The sequence below is a fragment of the Phascolarctos cinereus genome, unplaced genomic scaffold (assembly GCF_003287225.1).
Source record: "Phascolarctos cinereus isolate Bilbo 61053 unplaced genomic scaffold, phaCin_HiC Scaffold_9;HRSCAF=440, whole genome shotgun sequence".
NCBI lineage: Eukaryota > Metazoa > Chordata > Mammalia > Diprotodontia > Phascolarctidae > Phascolarctos > Phascolarctos cinereus.
In genome coordinates, this window is record NW_027556402.1 from 155,879,624 (window position 1) to 155,901,686 (window position 22,063).

The window sequence follows — 22,063 nt, forward strand, 5'->3', positions numbered from 1 at the left end:
CTCATGTACTGGTTTAGTGACCCAGGGCTTCACCTCTCAGTGGTCCCAGGCATCTCTATGAGACTTTCTGAGCTTCTGAACTGCATTGATTGAGGGAATTTTCTCACAGGGAATTCCCTATATCAATGTACTCAGTGGGTCAGTCTCGTATTTCCTTTCTCCCTTTACCCCTCACTGTTAAATTCATTTTACTGGATGCTACTTTTCTCTAGGAAAACTCAAGCACAAAACATGCCCCTTGGTATCCAAACAAGCTGAAAGTTGACCAACCCCATCCCCCATAAAGTCTTGCTGATGATGAGATGAGAACCAGGAGTGCCCAAGACCACAGTGGTGCCCAGTTAACACACAGTGTAGTAGAGGTTACTTGTTCTCCTTCTCCATACCTCCCTCCCCCCACCCCCACCCCCAAACTTTGACACAGTTAGACAGTTAGAACAGTTAGTGTTCACTGACAGTGGGCTGACTTCAGTGGATGCAGGCACTATGTGTAAGGAACCTACCACATTCACAATTTCTTAGCCCCAAACCACATAAACATTTTTTGGTGACCATTGCTCCATATCTTCTCATGGAATCCTTTGAAGTTGTGAAATATATTTTCACATTTGAGATGCTATCTGGATTTTATTTTGTTATTGGGACACATGGAACAAGTTGATTTTCAGCCCGCGTTCCTGTGGGTGATGAGCCTCGCTTACCATGTCCAAAGAATTCAGAACAAGCTCTTTGCCAAAGCATTCTTGTGGTTTTCCATGGGGCAGATCTGTATGTTCATGAATTTTTCATTGTAGCTGCTGTTTTCCATAACTAATTAAAACATCTGGTTTAAATTTTCTGGGAACACAGAATTTCTCTTAAATAGTGAGCAAGTAATGACCTCAGCCCCTTCCTCAGGATTAGGATATGTATGCAGGCTTTCAGGATACTTTTTTGAAGGCAGTTTGCTGTTGTTTCTTAATCGCTTACATTTTACTAAAAAAAATTTCTCTTTGTTGAATCACATGTTTATGTATTCCACTTGTGTATTTTTCTGTGGTCCATACATATGAATTCATGTAATTGATTCTGGCCTTTCACCCTCAGGTCAGAGCTATGGGTGAGCTGCTTCTGTTTGAAGGCCAGCGTGCTGTGGTTGGACCTGCCTAGCTGTGGAACAGAAAGAAAGGCTGAATGGGAAGTCCATAGGAGAAAGCTTCTGAGAAGTATGTGAGTGAAGGAGACCTAAATAATGGGCAGTTATATATTACTAGAAAAAATAGATTGGTCTAAATACAGAAGAGTCAAAGTTTTCATAACTGTTGCTAAGTAATCACCTTCCTTTTCACTTCTTTCCCTTCCTGTCCTCTTCCTTCTCTTTTTTCCTCCTTTCCTCCCTCTCTTCTCCTTTTCACTCCCTTCTTCTATCCCTTCCTTCCTTCCTCCCTTCCTCCCATTGTCCTTTGCTCCCTCTGTTCCTTCTCCCTTCCGCTTGTACAAATTACAATATACTCACTCTGAGCCTAAGATTCTTCAGTCTGTAAAATGGGACTAATACCATCTGACACAGGTTCATGAGAGACTAGATTTTTAGCTTTTAGAGCAAGAAGGGATCTCAGTTATATTTCTTCTTTTTGAGAAGCTCATTTGGGAAATAAGGTTTATATTGAGGGGCAACCTGTACCTTGATATAGTGCTAGAAAAAAAATGGACTCATACTAACCTATATTCTAATATGATACATAGTCCAGGGAAAAAAAATAGACTCATAATAGCCAAAGACAACATTCTTGTCTTTGGCTAGAAAAAAACCCAATGTCCGAACCTGAAATGCCACCAGAGCCTTTTCTTCATTCTGTTTTCACATTGTGAAGAGAGGCAAGAGTAAGAGTCTGAGCCTGTAGAGGCTATAGAGAGATGCACATGACACTATTGGGCGATGCCTGGCCCTTCTTCCTTAGGTTTGCTTAGGAAGATTTTTTTTGCCTTCTTGCTCTATCGTAACAGTACAGCGTTGACATTTTCAGGGAGATTTTTTTTTTTTCCGGAGAGGTACACATTTGAGATAGGCAGAAGAAATGTTCTAAGGCCAGAAGAGTGAGCAGATGAAAAGCAGCACTGTGAGGGGAAAAACCAACTTTACATGACTCAACACTACCTTCTGCAGCAGTGGCTGGGCCTGCAGCATGCCATGATTATGCTTATTGCTGCGGCTACTGACCCTGCTAATAATGCTGTTGTGCTCTTGGAGCTTCCATGAGGGTTATCTCAGGCAAAGGACCGGTCTTGGCTCCTTAACTCAGTGTGGAAAGGCCATGTGAGTTTGCACTGCCTCTGGTTTTCTCAGGTGCTACTCAACTGTTGGATCAGGGCGTTTCAGTTTAATAAACATATGTGAGCTTTAGTTTCCTCTTTGCCTCCTGGTGGGCTCCTTTATGATTAAATGATGTTTAAAAAGAAAGTGATAGGAATTGTCAGTACAGAATGGAACACATTGGGATAAACTAGACCAGGGATGGGGAAACTGTGGCCTTGAGGCCACAGATGGCCTTCTAGGTCCTCAAGTGCAACCCTTTGACTGAATATACATGTATATTGCAAAGCATCTTAATTCTTAAAGTTCTAAGACAATTTTTTCATTGGAAGCTTTTTCTTTTCTTGTGAGCAAAACCATAAAGCTTGTGTATTTTCCCCCAGTTTTCACATGGAACTGGGATTTTTTAAAAAATAACTATACAGTGGACAAATATCTAAATAGAGATTTCCCATTTTCTCTCAACTTCAGAATTTAAAAATAACAAAAACAAAACATTGAAGGTATCGTAAATATAAATTGCCCAATAGTAACAAAAAAATCATTGAGTTCTAAAGCAGAATTCAGCTGTCTCAAAAATGGGATCTTGTGGAGATGGACCATGTGTCTTGCTAATTATGGATTTTTTTGATAATTGACAATTTTACAGAATTGGACTTAAATTATTATTGTTCATAATTTGGGTAAATACTAGATAGATTATACACTCAATGGTTCCAGATTGCTCTTTGACACAAAAACCCACCTCTTGGATGCCAATTTCTTGGATACAGTAATTTCCCATTGATGCTAACTGGCTGCAAATCACAGAACACCATGAACTCCTACTGTATGTAACTGAAAGAACATCAGAAAGATTCATGGTGAGCGTGAGCAGGCTGCTGCATGTTACTAGAGATGTATTTAGAGCTCGAAGTGGCATCAGAGACACCATCAGGGATGTGTATAACCAGAAAAGGAGGTATGCTGGTTGAGAATCAGAGATAATAGATAGTCTGAATGGTATGTTGGTATGCTGAGGTTTTCAAAGAATGGGAGTCGAGACTTTGCCCAGGCAGGATTACTATGTAGATCTCCTGTGGAGGATTTATAGAAAGTCATGGATAAGAATCATACACAGTAAGAAAGCAAATATGGAAGGGTTGTTACTTGCATCAGTGAAAGGGAAATCATCAATCTGCCAGCATATTCCATAGTTGTAACCAGATGGCAGACAGACATGCTAGTGTGCCGTGCACCAGTCTGAAACAGAAAAAGTTAGCGATATAAGTCCTCAGGGTAACTGTAAGTCAGAGACAGAACCTCAGATTATAGGTATTGCAAATCCAAAGATAATATGCATGGTGAAAACAGGCTTCATTGTCATGAATCAGAGTTTTCAGCTACATCTGTATACACAGATAATAATTATCCACTTTAGCATTCTTGAAGCCTCAGCACGTGGGGACATCTATTCTCTTGCTTTTGGTGTTAAAACAAACTTTGTATGCCTTTCTCATAACCTCTCATTTTGTGGATTCCTCTAATAATTGTGTTTATAGTTAATAAAAGGGCCCTCTTCCCACAAGCAGTTTAAATGTGACATCATTTATATGTTCATTAAACACTTGCTATGTTCCAGGCACAGTGATAGGTGCCGGGAGTATGGAGACAAAAATAAAATAGTCCTGCCTTCAAGGAGCTTGCATTTTAGTGAGGGAAGTGCATATAAATAAATATAAAATACATAGAGTCATTTCAGGGGTGGGGGAAGGGTTAGTTTCTGTAAATGGCCCTTGAATGGAATTTTGAAGCTAGCAATTCTGAGAGTTAAAGGTGAGGAGGAAGTTTGTTCCAGGCTTGGAGGGAAAGGACAGCCTGCCCAAAGATTGAGAGATGAAATGTCCTATAACGGGGAATATAATTTTGGCTGGAATGTTAAGTAGAGGCTGAGAAATGAATTAGGAAGCCTCTGAAATAGTCAAAGTGAAAGGTAATGAAGACCTGAACTTAGTGGAAGTTATCCAAATGCTGAGCAAAGGGATGTAATTGAAACATATCATGGTTGTAGAATCGTAAGAATTTTGCAAATGAACAGATGTGAAGGGTGAAGAAGATGCAAGATGGCTCCAAGGTTTCTACCCTAGGTTCCTGGAAAGGTGGTGGTCTTTTTTTTTTTTCACAGAAATAAGAAAGTTGGGAAGAAGAGAGGGTTGAGGGAGGGGAGGAATAGAAAATATTCTGTTTGGAACTGGGATTGTAGATCTAGAGGTAGAAGGGACCTCAGAGGTCTGTCTAGTTCCCCCCTCCCATTATTTTATGAATGAGGTCCAGGTGACCACATAGGTCATCAAAGATAGCGTCAAAGATAGCAACTCAGGTCTTCTCACTCCAAAGTCAGTGTTTATTTCTACTCTAGCCAGTTATATTTTGGAAGCCTATGGGACAGTCAGGGAAGTCCAATGGGTTTTTGGTGACATGAGACTCAAGTTCAGGAGAGAGTTTGGTGTTGGATAGCTAGATTTTAGAATCAGCTGCATAGAATTGAACCCATGAAAGCTGATGAGCCTTCTCAGAGTATAAATAGAAGAGAGAAGCAGCTCCTAAAATTTTGCTGTAACCATAGACTTTTTTTTTCTGAGCACTTGGGTATTTTATTTGATCATTTTTAAATATTACATATAAAAACAATTTTTAACATTTTTTTAAAATTTTGAGTTCCAAGTTTTTTCCCTCCCTCCTTAACCTCCTACCTCCCTGAGACAGTAAGCAATTTGATAGCAGTTATACATGTGACAGCATGCGGAATATATTTCTATCTTAGTCATGTTATGAAAGTGCCAGGCCTAGAGTCAGGAAGACTTATCTTCCTATGTTCAGCTCTGGCCTCAGATACTTACTAGCTGTGTGATCCTGGGTAAGTCATTCAACCCTGTTTGCCTCACTTTTCTTATCTGTAAAAATGAGCTGGAGAAGGAAATGGTAAACCACTGCAGTATCTTTGTTAAGAAAACCCCAAAAGGGGTCACAAAGAGTTGGACATGACTGAAAAATGACTGAAAGAAAATGCAGGCTCTTTTTGTGGTGGCAAAGAATTGGAAACTGAGAGGATACCCATCAGTTGGGGGATAGCTGAACAAGTTTTGGTATATGAATGTAATGGGATACCATTGTGCTATAAGAAATTACGAGCAAGCAGACTTCAGAAAAACCTGGAAGGACGTATATGAACTGATGCTGAGTGAAGTGAACAGAATTGGGAGAACATTGTACACAGTAACAGCTACAATGTCCAGTGACTAACTTTGATAGACTTATCTGTTTTTAGCAATGCAAGGATCCAAGACAACTAAAGAACTCATGATGGAAAATGCTGTCCACATCCAGGAGAAGAACTGTGGAGTCTGAATGCAGATTGAAGCACATTATTTACTCTCCCTTTTTTTTCCTTTTTTTTTGTTTGTTTTTTCTTTCATGTGGTTTCTCCCATTGACTCTAATTCTTCTTTACAATATGACTAATGTGAAAATATGTTTAATAGGAATGTATATGTAGAATTTATATCAAATTGCATGCCTCCTGGGGTGGCAGGAGGGAGAGATGGGGAGAAAATTTGGAACTCAAAATCTTACGGAAGTGAATGTTGAAAACTAAAAACAATTAATTAAAAAAAGAAAGAAAATGTGGAACAACAACAACAACAACAAAAACCAAACCCAAACCCCAGAAAGTTAAAAATATAGTATGATTCGGTCAGCATTCAAACTCCATTAGTTCTTTCTCTAAAGGTGGATAGCATTTTTCACCATAGGTCCTTCAGAATTGTCCTGGATCATTGTATTGCTGAGAATATCTAACTCATTCACAGCTGATTAACATTCGATATTGCTGTTGTTGGGCACAGTGTTCTCCTGGTTCTGTCACTTTACTTTGTGTCAATTCACGTAAGTCTTTCTAGATTTTTCTGAAAGTGTCCTCATCATTTGCTATAGCACAATCATATTCCATCACAGTCATATACCACAACTTGTTCAGCCATCCTTCAATTGATGGGCATCCCCTCAATTTCCAATTCTTTGCCACCACCAAAAGAGCTGTTATAAATATTTTTTGTACATCTAGGTACTTTTTTGTTTTTGTTTTTTAATCTCTTTGAGATGCAGACCTAATAGTGGTATTGCTGAGGTCAAAGGGTATAACCATAGACTTTGGAAGCCCATACATTTCTTTAAGATTTGTAATGAAAAATTCAGAGTAAGAAAACAATGCAAAGGAAGAAATAGTTTTGTTTTATCAATTAGACAACCTATCTTATGGTACAATGTGCAATCATATGGAAGGATGTGAATATGTACTGTATATATGTGTATATTATAGATTGAAATACATTCTTGTGGATATATGCATGTATATTATATAAATGCATGTGTGTATATATGCATGCACCAAGGACATATATCTCATGTTCTTTGTAGCAAAAAATTCAAAACCTCAACTACATTGAAATAGTAATTAAATTTAGCTAGCTTATAAAATCTTTAAATACATTATATCACCTGTAAATAAGTTGCATCAGGTGAGAAATAAATAGCTGTCTTACTGATAAAATATATATCTTAGAATTATTATCTTGTCATGATTTTTTCAATTATCTATTTTCTAAATCTTCAAAAGAGAAGGTCCTCCAGGGTCTAGACTTAAAGCAAATGGGCAACAAACCTAGGATGTCAAAGCTAAGCTGCTGGTGGAGGTGTAGTATTTGCTGTCAATATAGTTGTTTCAGCAGCAAAGCAAGCATGAATAGTTATCACAAAGTTTATTTTAACATTATGATATAACAGCTGTTGTTCTCTCCAAAGCCTCAGTTTTCCTTTTTCAACCGGAATACAAAGTATGTCCAGGAATCTCAGAATTGTAGTCCCTCCTATTGCTATCATGTGCCATATCAATATTTTTTTGTTTGGTCATTTTGCAACAATGAGAACCTACTAAGAGATAGGGCACAAATATTTGTTTTTCTGGGGTTCACAACCAGTATTTGAAAACAGTTTAAAAAAAGTATATAAGAAAATAGATGTGTAGAGGCTAATAACTGCTTTTCTTCAAACCCTCTCCTCCTTGCTCACTCCCTTCAGAATTATTTGTTCTAGATTTCCACAAAGATCAAAAGGCATAGGGTTAAAGCTAGAAGGGACCTTAAAGGTCATCTAGCCTATCCCATCCATTTTACAGACTTGTAAACCGAATCACAAAGAGATCAAATTACTTGCCCAGTGTCACATAGGTAGCAGATAATGGAGTGGGATTCAAACCCAGGTCCTTGGCCTACAAATCTAGCAGTCTTTCTGCTGAGGAAAGAGGTTGTGATCTAATAGGGTTCAAAGATTGGGGAGAGTGGTAGGGAGGGTTATTAGAGGTGGAGGAACTTGCTGACTAAAGACATAAAAATAAGAACAGACAAATTCTCCTAGAATTTGTGTGCAACAAACTCAATGCAAATTGCTTTGATTGAAACCATGGGTCTGGTCAGGACAATGATACGAAAGGAACTTAGTTAGATGGTGCAAGGCTTTTATTGATTTATTGATTGATTTGTTTATTATTTTTAGGCAATTGGAGTTAAGTGACTTGCCCAGGGTCATACAGCTAGTTAAGTGTCAAGTGTTTGGTCTCAGGCTGGATTTGAACTCAGGTCCTCCTGACTTCAGAGGCGGTGCTCTATCCACTGTGCCACCTAGTTGCCTGGTGCAAGGCTTTTGATGCTAGCCTATAAAGGTTGTTTGTTATGATAAGCAATAGGGAGCCAATGCAGGCTCTTTGACAGAGGGAGTGATAACAAAAATGGTGTTGGAGGAATGTTCTTTGTGCGATTCTGTGTTAGATGGATTAGAGTTGGGAGAGACCAAAGACAGAGAGATCAATAAAGTGTCTTTTGCAGTAATCTAAATTGTGAGCACATGGACAACTAGATTAAGGTGGTGGCTATGGGATTGAAAGGAAGGGACCAAGCCGAAAAATTCCATAGAAAAAGAATTCATAAGTCAGGCTAGTTCTGGGGAAATGAAGATTAAGTTCCTTGTCTTGGGCTTCCCCAACATGACTTTTCTATGAAAACTTTCTGTGTTAAGCAACAACCTCAGATTACGATAGGGATCGACTTCCACTTAAACATAATGTCACTTGCTGGCTAATCTTGAGCCTTGGTTTGTCACAAATCTCTTCTGATGACAGCTGGTCTGTTATCTCTTTGAAACAAGTGCTTGTCTTTGGTGATTTCTCAGAGAAAATTACCTAAGAATGCATCATGGAGTGGACTCTGGAAAATCAAATCACATTCTCTAGAGCCATTTTCCAGATTACTAAATCTGTTGCCCCAGAAGGGAGTAAGTATCTTTAATCTCTGTAATTCTCCATTTAACCAAAAATAGACTTGATTTGTACTATGAAGAATAGATTTCCTGGTTTGTGAAATGAAGGATGTTGGACTTGGTGGCCTCAAAGGTCTCTTCCATTTTTAAATCTATGATCCCATGATCCCTATTATAATTATAATACATCCACAAAGTATTAAAAACAGATAACTAGTTTGTTTAATGCAGAATTTTCTACAGCATGTCTTTAAAAAAATTGTGAAAAAACCCATACCCTGACATTTAGATCACACTTTAGGTTTGGGATGCCCTGTAACATGCATGATCTTCTTTGACCCAAACAATACTCCAGGTGTAGTATTGTAAAAAAAAATTGTCCAGGTAAGAGGACTGAAGCTAGAGAGGTGAAGTCATTTGCCCATGTCATATAGAGCTAGTGTTCCAGAGAGTTGGAGTTCAGGTCCCTCCTGACTCCAAGCAGTCTTTCCATCATATCATGCCACCTGTGTCAGAGTACAGCCTCTGTGTGGAGCTTCAGAGTTCTCATGGAAATATTATTTAATTGGAAAGGGAGGCAGATTGTAGCAAGACAAAATGCCAAGCACTGGGAGCAAAGGAGTGGAGAGAGACTATTTTCAGGTACTTTTTTTTTAATCTCTTGCCATTCATTTTTTCATACTTTAGGAATTTTTTATGAAAACATGGACAGAATGCATACCTGTCTTTGATGTAACCGTGTCACCCCCTAGGGCGACTGAGAAATCCTAAAAAACAAAACCCTCACAGTCATGAAGGTTTGAGGCGTGTTCCTTTCCCTCACACCCAGCTAACAACTCATGTCTCCTACTTGTCTTTTAATCTGGGATTAAAATCAAGCTGTTACAATTTGCAATGCTTTCTATCTACCTTTCTCTAATAGGTCAGGCCATGCCTAGCCTCCCTTTCTCTCATTTCTGCCTGAGACATCCTGGAGGGTTCAATTCTTGTATTTTCTGCCCTTTCTTTTTAATCTTCTTATTTGAACTTGAATTGCCAAAAGGCAGGTTTGCCTCCAGTTTTGTCTAGGTTTTAAATGTAGCAATGTTACCTTTTGTTACAGGTGCATTTGTTACCTGGCTATTCTTTTGTTCCTATGGTGTTCAAAACATTGAAATATGTGTGTAGAGTTAGCTGGATGTATTTTCTCCTCTTAAAAAAAATTTTTTTAACGGATCAAAAGTTGGCATCCTGTGTCTTCCCTAGCTATATACCCTTGTACTGTTTTTTTTTTAAGTACTACTTATTTTAAATCTTAGTGACCAATTCAAATAAAGGTTGTGTGAGAAATAGGGTGTTATATGCCAGGAGGATATAACCTAATTTTTTTGCTTTGAGAATTGAAATAAAAATGACTTAAAAATATTTGTGTTTGAATAGAGCCATTATGTCTGAAGATACTGGGATTCAGAAGATACAGCTATTAAGAAAGGGTTACAGTGAAATTTGTGATAAATGTAGATTCCTATTTGCAATTAAAGCTAAGTTCAGTGAGGACAAAATACAACTCAGTAGTTTATAGTAATGCCAGAAATTAAAAAAAAAAACAACAGAATCTTTGGCATTTACTTTCTTCAGCCAGAAATGACATTAGTTATATTTCATGTTTATTTGAAAGGTTCCTAGCAAATATATTATGTTTGAAATATTACATGGTTTTAATTCCTAACCTTTTTATTCATACCTTGGAGGCTGTTAAATTGTCTGGTTTCATTTAATGATCTCAAAGCCATAGTAGTTGGGCAACATATAGCCAAATAGACTTTTAAAAATGTAATTACAGACATATTAACAAGCTGTGTCCACCTTTGTCCTTTTCATGTTCTGCAATAAAACATTCGGATTTATAATGTCCTAAGTATGATCTCTACTCACACAGGGCAGCTGTTCAAAATTTGTCTTAATTTTCAGTTGTCAAATAATTTTCAGCATCTCTTCAAATAAGGATCAATGCCTTACTTCATTCATGGGCAAAATTACACTATTAAATCACTGTTGACCAAACAAGAAAACAACAATTTAAAAAAATAGCCCTTTATGTAGAATACATCTAAGCAGGAGCTTATGAGAAATTAGTATAAACACCAGTCAATCTAACTTATGTACCTAAACTACTTTCATTCAGTTTATTATTTACTTGTTTAGGAATCTAACTTATTTTATCTTTCATGTGATTGATATATCTTTCACAAAGTTGTATTCTGATATCTCATGGTGGCCTAAAGATAATCCTGGGTTCTCAAAAGCTGGCCAACTGGTTGACCAGTTCCTAATAAACTGGAGAGATTTTGAATTGGGACACAGGGATGTCTGTTGTCAAAGAACCAGTTTCAGTCGTGAAGTTGGCCACAGGATGATGAATTTTTCAGTCTTGGCACCTAGAGAAGACCACGAAGCACAATGCCTGGCCCATAAAAGGTGCTTGGTAAATGCTAGTTAACTGACTCATGTGAGAATGGCAGCCTATATTAGCGGAAGGGATTCTCACCTTGACAAAATCACAGATCCCCAAAAGATGGAAGAAGTGGCTGAGTGAAGGTCATTTAAGAATACTTTTTCAAATATCCTTATGATAAGTGTAAAGTGCTTGGTTTTAGTAAAAAAAAGATTTAGAAGCATGGAACTTATAGAATTGGAAAGGAAACTGGAGATTGTCATCTGGTTCTCAAGATGAGAAAGCTGAGAAATGAAATGATGTGCCCATGGTTACATAGCGAGGGAGTTTCAAGGCTGGAATTGTAACCCCCCTGCAACTTAGCTAACAAATGATCATCTGATTTTTGCTTGAAGACCTCCATTGGAGGGGAGCCTTCTATTTAAGGTAGCCCTTTTTACTTTGGGATAATTGTCAGGAAATCTCACCTTCTTCAAACCTAATTCTGAATATCTGCAGCTTCTATACTTTGTTGTAATTTTGCCCACTAGGGCCAAGCAAAATAAGCCTTATTCTTCTTTTACATCATCACCTTTCAAATACTTGAAGACAGCTAGTAATCTTGTTCCTCCTAAAACTTTTCTCCAGTCTAAACATCTTGATTTCATTTAGCGCATTTTCATATGATTTGATTTAGACTCTTGACCATCCTAGTTGCCCTTTTCTGACAAATCCTCTAATTTTATTTATGTCCTTCTTAAAATGTGGTGCTTAGAATGGAACTCAGCATTCCAGGTGTGGTCTGAGCAGGATGGAATACAAAGAGACCATCACCTGCCTGTTCTTAAAAACTATGCCTCTCTGAATGTAATCTTAGCATTTTTAATTGCATTTTCATAGTTTTGTCTTGTAAATATCTAATCACTAAAACAGGTAGAAGGATCCTGATGGCCAGTCAAGGGCTCCTCGAGGAGAAATCTGGAGATTCCCAACATGGCAAAAAACCACCAGCACCTTTGGCAAATTGTCCCTTACACACATAGAGCGAGTATTCAGATGTAGGTTCCTTCAGTTTTGATACCTTTCAAAACTAAGAATTAAAAAAAATGTATGAGGGGACCATATTGGAAGCATTAATCTATCGATGAACATCTGATTAAGTAATATATTAAACTATTATATTGATTAATGGTAAAAAAAATACCCATCTATACTCAACCATCTGAAAGGAGACTTCTACGTGGTGCAGTGTGAGGGTGTGTATCTTTCTTCTTAGTTTCTTGACTGTGTTTGCTTAGCAAACCACATAACTGAAAATGGCCATAAAAATCCCCAGAAGCTGATCACTAATCAGGGAAGTTGTTTGCTAAGAAAGGCCTGCTTAGACTTGAAATAATAGAGTAGGTACTAAGAGAAAATTCTATGCAGCCTTTCAGTAACTTTAAAATTTGTATATTAATTTTGCTTTTCTTGTAATCAAAATTCATGGGAGCAGAGTTTCCAGAGGAGATGGCAACCTTCCTACCATCCTCCATTTAACTCTTAACCTCTTGGCAGACTTAATCTGAAAAATATTGTTTCAATTTTGTCTCTAAACACTTTTAAAGATTTTAAATTTAGTTTTAGTTTTTGAAATTATCAATCTGTGACAGTCTCTTTTTGGGGGGAAGGGGGAAGAGAGGCTATTTAATTAAGATAGAAGCATGATGACTTCAAATATCATGAAATATATCTATAATTTTTTTCTGAAAATTAAAAAAAATCATCTTTTTTTTTTCCTGAATGTTCAAGCCAAGATGGCCTGAAATGCACAGATCACTCTCTTTAGAGAACATCTGCAGTTTTAATGAACTTTAATAAAATTGCTGTTAACAGCTCTTCAGGGGTTAGCAATGTGATAGCTTTTCAGAGTTTTTCAGTGGCCTTTTGTTTGGACAGATGTTAGCCATATGAGATTAAAAAACAAAGATCTTTCCATTCATCTACTGTGCTTCTCACCCTGTTTTACCTTCTCTTCCCCATGAGAGTTATCCTAATTCCTGACTCTTCAAAACTTCAGTGATGCCAAATTTTATAACTCCCAGATTTTAAGGTTTTTGATAGAATGGACAGACTGTAATCCTTAATCTGGATTACATCTGGAATCCAATGTATCAGTTTCCAAGCTCAATACATAATAAATTGGGTGAATCTATGTTCACTCCCTTACATAGTTTAGTTCAATCTGAGAATGTTGATTAGTCTTGTATGTGTAATAAACTATGCTTGCTATATGTGTGCCTGATAAAATAATAATTCTAAAGAAACTGATTAATAATAATAGCTAGCATTTATAGAGTGCTTAAAGGTTCACAAAGCACATGTTATTTCATTTGAGCCTCATAATTTCATTTGAGGCTAGGAGGTAGATGCTATTACTATCACTGTTTTACAGATGCAGAAACTGAAGCAAAGAGGATTCAAGTCTCTTGCCCAGGGTCACACAGCTAGTAAATGTCTGAGGCAAGATTGAAACTCAGGTCTTCCTGATTCCAAATCCAGCAATCTATGCATTGTGCCACCTAGCTGCCTCAAATGCATGATGACCCAGTTAAATTTAATAGTTTGTATAGTCCTATCATTTTTTACTCTTCTATGAGATATGCCTTTCTGTAATTCAACTGAAGACACATTTATTGGATGAGGTCATCTCTCTATTTGAATCTTGGATGGTACAAAAGGATTACAAATGCAAAATGAGTGATAAAAATTTTCAGAGAAGGGAAAAGTCAGTACTAGCTAGGGTGGCACCATCAGATTTCAGAGTTAGAAGAGCCCCTAGGGATCATTTTATAGATGAGGAAATTTAGATCTTGAGTAGATGTGTGACCTGCCGAAGGTAGCCCAACTAGCAAGTAGCAGGATTGGGATTTTGTCCCAGTACTCTTGCCAACATTCTGTACGACTTAGAAAAAAAGCTGGATTTTGTAGGATGGGTCAGATATAAAAGAAGGAGGGCATCCCAGGATGGGTGAAAGGCATCAACACAGGTAGGGAGGTGGGAATGTGCTTAGGGAGTTTATGGGAGAGTAAGGAGATCATCCTAGTGGGAGTAGCGTTTCACTCAAGAAGTGCTTCTTGGATATGGTGAGTAGGACCAGGCTGTCAGTGCCTAAGTGTAAGATTTTGGACGTTTCTACAAACAGGAGTGAGTCACAGAAGGGTTTAGAGCAAAGGAGTCATATGATAAAGTGCTGTGTTAGGAAATTTAATTTGCCCTTAGTTTTCCAGGTTGATCAGAGAGGAGAGACTGAGGACTGAATATGAAGAAACTAATTGCAGTGATATGGGCTCATAAAGTACCAGTGCCCTGGACGCTGGGTAGTGTCACTGGGAGGGGCAGAGCTGTGAAAGGTCTAAGCCTGGGACTTGGACCTTGCTGATTTTGGTAGGCTTCCCAGAAATTTCATCACCTCCTTGGACTTGGTTCAGGGGGCTTTGCCACTGGCCCGGGGCTTTTGCTTTTCACTTTCTAAACCTCATTGATTGCTAAATCCCAGCTTGAGGTGATCTTGGTGCTCCAGCCTGCTTGACTTCCTGGGCTCAGAAGTCTGACAAACCTGATCTTTAATTACCTTTCTCCCATCTGCTGCAGCTGCTGCCACAACCAAATATCTGATTTAGGTATCTTTTACCTGTTTCTCTTCTTCTCCCTGCTGCTGCACACTCCAGACCACAGGAATCAATTTAGTAAGGCTTATTAACAAAGGGAAAGACTTTAGGAAAAAAAAGAAGAAGAAGAAGAAGAAGAAGGAGAAGGAGGAGGAGGAGGAGGAGGAGGAGGAGGAGGAGGAGGAGAAGGAGAAGGAGAGAGAAGAGAAGGAGAAGAAGGAGAAGAAGGAGAAGAAGGAGAAGAAGGAGAAGAAGAAGAGAAGAAGAAGAAGAAGAAGAAGAAGAAGAAGAAGAAGAAGAAGAAGAAGAAGAAGAAGAAAGATGATGATGATAATTGGAAGTGCTTGTAAAAGGAAGCTTGTAAAAATACCAGGCTGGGTGTTACTTACTATGAACCTTTCTAGAAACAGTATCCCAGGCTGTTGGCTTATGATCCTTTCCATTGCCTACCCTTTCGGTTCTCTCACAAAGAGGGATTTATCCAAGCCAGTGCTCTAGACCTTGATTGTTTATCCTATCTACAATTCCTGGCTAATTCAGCCATTTTGGAAGATTTCTTTAGGAAAGCATAGTGGACTTAGCCACTCCACACATATTCCTAGGCAATCGGTCCCTTGGCTTCTTTATCCAAAATGGGGGATACAGTAGAAGTATGACATGTAATTAAAGATATCAGTATCTCCTTAATGGGAAAGTACACAAAGACAAAGCTAATGGTTGAAATGGATATATGTATATATGTACATACATACCTACATATGTATATGTGTGTGTATGTGTGTGTGTGTATGTGTATGTTTCCTAGGTAAAAACAAGATTTGATGATAAATTAAAGATCAACTGAAGAGGGCAGCGTAAAATGACTTCAGGTCCTGAATGCTGAGAAAAAGTAGGATACTATCAGCAGAAATATGGAATTTGGGTGAGATTTTATCTGAGATCCTTTTCTCCTTTTATATTCTCTTGGTGATTTCATGTACTCCCTTATCAGAAGAAAATGGGTTATGGTTAAGTTTTTTCCCAATTGTGACACAAATCAAAGCAATTTGAAGCAGTAGATTGCCTTGGTGGTGGTTCTAGCAAGTTTTTCTAGGTTCCCTCTCAATATCCTTTCTTCTTTTCCATCATCTGCACTAGATCTTCTTTTAGAGATTATGAGGTGTTGACTACACTTGATTTCTCTATCATTAGAATCACAGAACCTCAGAATGGGAAGAACCTCAGAGATTTTCTAGTCCAGGCCCTGTTTGAACAAGAATCCACTTTAAAACATACCCGGCAAGCATTTATCTGGACTTCTGTAAAGACTTATCTGGTGAAGGGGGAACCCAGGTAAAGTCATGAGAGGCATTATGATATAGCGGAGAGAGGGCTGGAATTGGAGTCAGAAGTATTTAAATTCAAATCCCACGTAAGACAATAAGTGTGTGACCATGGACAGATCTCGTAACATTTTGGGACCTCAGTTTCCTCCACAATAAGATGAGGCGATTGGATTCAGTAACCTCCAAGGTCCCTCCCAGCTCCAAACTGTGATCCTATAATCTTGAAAGATTTGTAATAATAACTATGAAGGTATATTGCACACGACCCGACATGGAGTTTTTCTTGGGAAAATTAGAATTTGGCTATAAAAGTGCTCCCAGTTCCTGTTTATGCACTCAGATTAACAAAATATATAGAGAACAAAGTTCTTCTTGTTGGTTTTTTTTCCTTTCCTTTTTTTTTTTTTAACTTAAACAACAACAAAAACAACAACAACCTGACAGAAACAGGGTACACTCCTGCAGTACAGGGAAGACTTTCAGCCTTCTCAGTCACTCAGAGCACTCTCCTTCTGCTGAGTCCCTTCTGTACACAGCCCACATGACTCAAAATCACAGAGCCTCAGAGCTAAGAGGCCACAATAGCAATCTAAGAATGTCTTCCTCCCCACATTCTCCAAATGGCTATCCAACCTTTGCCTGAGGGCTTATTTAGGTTAGTGTTCTTCGGTTCATTCCTTAATTTCTTCATCCTTTCAGTCACTGATTTCACATTTTTAGTAATTTAAGTTCTGGTCCCATCAGCCCATTTTATGTTCCTCAGAAAAAACCATGCAGGGTGTGTGTGTGTGTGTGTGTGTGTGTGCGCGCGTGTGTGTGGTAGTGAGCTTTCGGAGCACTTCAATCCAAGAAGAGTGCTTCTTCAGATTTTCTGCTATTGTACACTAGTGTTTTATAATATGAGCAAGACTAGCCTCAAATTAGGAGTTCAAATGCTTTGGCTACTTGGTTATTTTACTGGTCTTTTGGAGCAAATTTTATGACTCCTGGGGACAAGTGGCCCTGAATTCCAATAGCATCAGCAATCACAATAATTCTCATTCCAAGCCTAGTATAATAGGGTATGTTTGAAAGCCCTAGAAAGGAAAAAAAATTAGGCAACACAGTTGTGTTCATAGTAAAGTACATGGTGCTCCATAGTAAAGCACTGTATTGGAATGAGCTTTGTCTTAGGGCCAAAAGGTCGTTAAGTCAGTGTTCTCTGAAGGGTTGAGGTGGCGTGGAGTACCTTGGCTGAGGATGGAACACAAATCTGAGTTGAGAAGGTCCTTCGAAGAGCAATAAAGGAAGCATGAGGGAACAGTGATGGAAGGAAGATTAAGTAGGGGTTTTGAGGGGTGGTGACATTCACTCCAAATAAACTTTCTTTATAGCTGGCTTATAGTGGCTTATAGCAAATATGGTGGCTCCCAATCTGATAGTTCTGAAATACCCAACAGACTGATGGGATAGGACATATTTTCTGTTGCAATGAGACAGCCCACCTTGGAAATGGCTGCAGTTATGATTTGTAGTCAGGAAAATATTCTTTCAAGGAGGCAGTTAGATCAAGGTGGCTATTTAGATCATTGAAAGATTTGCTGCATTCATTAAAAACTGGAGCAGAAGTTATTTTTTTTTCTAGCTGAATCAACCTGAGAGAGAGAGAGAGAGTACATTTTCTACCATGTGGTCTGCGGCAGACGATGGAATTTGTGGGCTTTCTATAAAACTTGTCACTATATTGGCAGCAATAGCTATTCCAGTTAAAAAAGCTCTGCAGTCAGGATTTCAGAGGGACTATTTGTCTTAACTTATTTCATATCAGAATATGAAAGTCAAATCAGTTATCATTAAAAAAGGGCATATACTTTAAGGGAGTATCCTTAGTCTAATGGAGAATAAATCTTTTTGGCTTTTTTTTTTTTGGTTCTGTGTTCTCAAATATTCTCTTCGAAGATTTCTCTCTTCTACAGTCATCAGATACTCTCTGCGCAGTTCTGTGATCATGAAAGTGGGGCATATTCAGCAGCTGTGGAAGCTCGTGGGGGGTTTTGTGCATACGTGTATTTTTCTTCACTTTTGTAACTGACTAATAATGTACCGATCACACTCACAATGTGTCCTTGAGCACAAAGAGGACCAGCAGTGTGTGTGGCTGGTTCCCAGAACAGCCCCCAATTGAAAACATGTGTTCTACTTAAGGCAGTTTAGTAGGACACATTTTGTATAAAAACAGTATATTTTACTTGAAAATATGAATGTTTGTCCAAACATCTAAAATAAAATAAAATTGCATAGCATGGTGGGAAAATCAGAAATGTTCTAAAAGCTCTTGCCTTTATTAACAAGTGTAGCTTTTAAAAAAAAAATTCCATTAGGAAAAGAAATACTTTCTTCCTTCCCCCTTATATTTATAATAATTATAGCAACTAGCATATAAATATTATTCCATTTGATCTTTACAACAACCCTGAGAGGTATGTGCTATTGTTAGCCCCATTTTACAGATGAGGAAACAGAGACAGAAGTTAAGCGACTTGCCCAGGGTCACATAGCTAGTCAGATTTGAACTCAGGAAGAGTTCAAATTTTTTTTGCTGGTCTTTTGGAGCAAATTTTATGACTCCTGGGGACAAGTGACCCTGAATTCCAATATCACCAGCAATCACAATAATTCTCATTCCAAGCCTAGTATAATAGGGTATGTTTGAAAGCCCTAGAAAGGAAAAAAATTAGGCAACACAGTTGTGTTCGTAGTAAAGTACATGGTGCTCCATAGTAAAGCACTGTATTGGAATGAGCTTTGTCTTAGGGCCAAAAGGTCGTTAAGTCAGTATTCTCTGAAGGGTTGAGGTGGCTGCCTCTGAAACTTGGTGTCCTATCCATTGCACCACCTAGAAGCCCAATCTGGGCTCTCACCTAGTCTCATTTTGTATTTATTTACCTCTTTGTATCAAGCCTCAGTGCTGGTGCACACTGCCTGGTATATGGTAGTTATTTAATAATTTTGTTGACTTGAGAGGAAAGTATCATATTATTCAATGTTGGTGAAATAGGTTCCATTTAAGTTGTTCTATTTTTTAAAAACACACGTATGTATATATATATATATATACATAACAAAAGACGATAATACACTGATTTCTCCACCCTCTTCCTGAAAAAAAATTAAAAGGCTGAATCACCTATTGAGTAAAATTACTCTCGCCTCTGCAAAACTCACTTTAATTCTTTGAAGACACAGAAATGCCATTTAGTAAATTGCCCTCCTCCACCCTGATGTTCTTGGAAGATTTGTTCTTCTCACTGGCATAAAAAGTTTATTCCCAGAAGATAACTCATTCCCCATAGAATTGAGCCTTTTTGTTTAAGGACCTGAGGGGATAGATCCGTTTATTAAATATTTGATCTTTTTGATGTTTGACTTTTCCTTTGCTTTAGATTGCTTTAGTCTCTAAGACTCATAAGTCTATACTCAGGGTGGTCAGCTTGGCCTTTGAGTAAATTCTTTCTGAAATATTTTTTCTAGGTTATTTTGAAGTAAATTGTGTGTGTGTGTGTCCATGTGTGTGAACAACATAAGTCTATACTAATGTTAAAGTTTGCTTTTCTGGTCCAAATTTCTGCAATGTGACTGAAACCAAGTATATGTACACGGACGGACAGATATATGCATGTGTCCCTATCAATAGATATAAAATAGATACCTGTTTGTAGATATCTTTACATATCTAGATGCGTATATCTAGATATTCATATATATATAGATCTAAATATAGACATGTGTAGATATATAGATCTAGATGTGTATAGACCTATATCTGTAGATATATCATATATACTAAATATAATATATTTCTATTATATGTATTAAATAAAAATATATCACTTATATGAAATAGATAACCTATCTATTTGAGAAGCTAGCTAGCTAGAGGCCCTTTCTTTTCCTGGTTTTCTACACATGTGGAGGCCTGGAAAAAAATAGAACCTTATTTTATGTTTTTATTAGTCCATTTAAGTTGAAAGTTATTTATTTTATACAAATTAAAAGTTATTTATTTTACTTGCAGGTCAAGATAAATGTCACATAAAAAAAGCTTCCCATATTTTTTTCCCTCAAAAGCTAAAATAGCTTGCTGCTTTAGTGTCTGAGTATGTGGGTGATTCAGGGCCTACAGCTTTTTTCTAGGATGAGGGCCTAACATGTGAACCCTAACTCTTTAAGTAAAGTTCTCATGTTGAGGCAGTCTTCTGCTTGTGTTCCTTAAATTATTTATTTGTAAGCCACTTTTTTTGGAATCAGAATACAATTTCCCATAGAAAGTGTTATTTTATGAAGTTATATATTATATATTTACATATATACTTATGCATACACACATACATATACACATACTATCTCTCTCTCTCTCTCTCTCTCTGGATAATGGATAGTTTGATTCACAAGAACCTTTTCATTCTAGAATGTATCTGAACTGGCATAGTGTTCTCAAAACCATGTTAGAGACTTTAGCCATTGTTTGTAATGCTTTATTTCTGTGGGAAAAGGCATTCAGAGTTATATATTGTGCTGTCCTCCTCTCAGTTGTCATTATGGGACTTCCTCTTTTACCTTTCTTCCTATACCCCTTTCCCTATTTGGCAGCCATTTTTAATTCTTTGAAGACACAAAAAAATACTTTATAATAAAATTACTTCTTTCAGTATTTCTGATGTTTTCACAACAGTTAGTGTTCCTCATATGTGAGTTTACTCAGGGATTGAGTTCTTAACCTCTTGGTTCTTAATCAGTAGAGTATTTATTTTTGGTATCTAAAGTATTTTTTTCTGCACTAGTATTAGCTAGAGGTAATTTATTAATCATCATTTTTATTTTATAGTGACAGTCTATTATCATTATCATCATCATCATCATCATCATCATCATCATCATTATTATTATTATTATTGTTATTATTATATTATTATTATTATTATTATTATTATTATTATTGGCTAGGCAATGGAGTTAAGTGACTTGTCCAGGGTAACATAGGTAGTTAGTGTCAAGTGTCTGAGGCCAAATTTGAACTCAAGTCCTCTTGACTCCAGGGCTGGTGCTCTATCCACTGCACCACCTAGCTGTCCCCTGCTAAGTAGATTATGAACTCACTTTCTGTATATTTAATATAATCATCAAAATTGTTTTGGTACTCTATTACATATTAGTATGATTCACTTTAATTTGTCTTTTATAAAGCTATCTTGGAATATCTTCTTACATTGTAACATAGCCAGACAGATTATCTTTTGCTTTTATGCTACACATTTTTCATCTGTGCACCTTATTTTTGACTTGTGTTAAATAGAAATGAAAGAGAAAGTGTCATAATTTAGATGGAATGAGTCATCACCCATATAAATGGTTTTTTTTAATTAAATACTCATACATTTATAATAGCCTCGACCTTGAGGACTATAAATTGAAAGGTAATTAGAAGCCTGTGATTTAGAAATATTTTATGTCTTGTAGTGTAGGCAATCAAGGATGGTTCTGAGCTCCCAAAGTCCAAACAAGACAATGGAGTTTAGTTGGAAAGGGAACTATATTTGGAGTTGGAGGACCAAATCTCACCTCTCTCATGCACTTGTTGTGGAACCTAGGGTGAGCCACTTATACGCTCTCTAGGCTTGTTTCCTTCTCCATGAGAATAAGGGAATTAAGAGGTACCATCTCACACCCATCAGATTGGCTAAGATGACAGAAGAGAAAAATGACAAATGCTGGAGGGGATGTGGAAAAATAGGTGTACTCATGTAGTATTGGTGAAGTTGTGAATTGGTCTCACCATTCTGGAGAACAATTTGGAACTACCCAAAGGTCTATAAAACTGTGCAAACCTTTTGACCCAGGCATACCACTACTAGGTCTGTATCCCAAAGAGATCAATGAAAAGGGGAAAGGACCTATTTGTACAAAAATATTTCTAGCAGCTTTTTTTTTTGTAGTGGCAAAGAATTGGTGAGGGGATGCCCATAGATTGGGGAATGTCTGAACAAGTTGTGGTATA

General features: G+C 37.5%; 1 protein-coding gene across 11 annotated transcripts in view; it reads left to right on the plus strand.

Moving 5' to 3' along the window:
- Nucleotides 1-22,063, plus strand: part of APBB2 (amyloid beta precursor protein binding family B member 2) — a 411,236-nt gene that overhangs the window by 68,790 nt on the left and 320,383 nt on the right. For 8 of the 11 annotated variants that reach the window (XM_078148568.1, XM_020991135.2, XM_078148564.1 and 5 more), the window contains one exon: nt 1,087-1,209. The exons of 1 other annotated variant lie outside the window; for it this stretch is intronic. The gene's annotated coding sequence lies outside the window, so the exon portion shown is untranslated. The remainder of the gene's footprint in view (nt 1-1,086; nt 1,210-22,063) is intronic. 2 more of the 11 variants (XM_078148563.1, XM_078148567.1) reach the window with 1 other exon arrangement.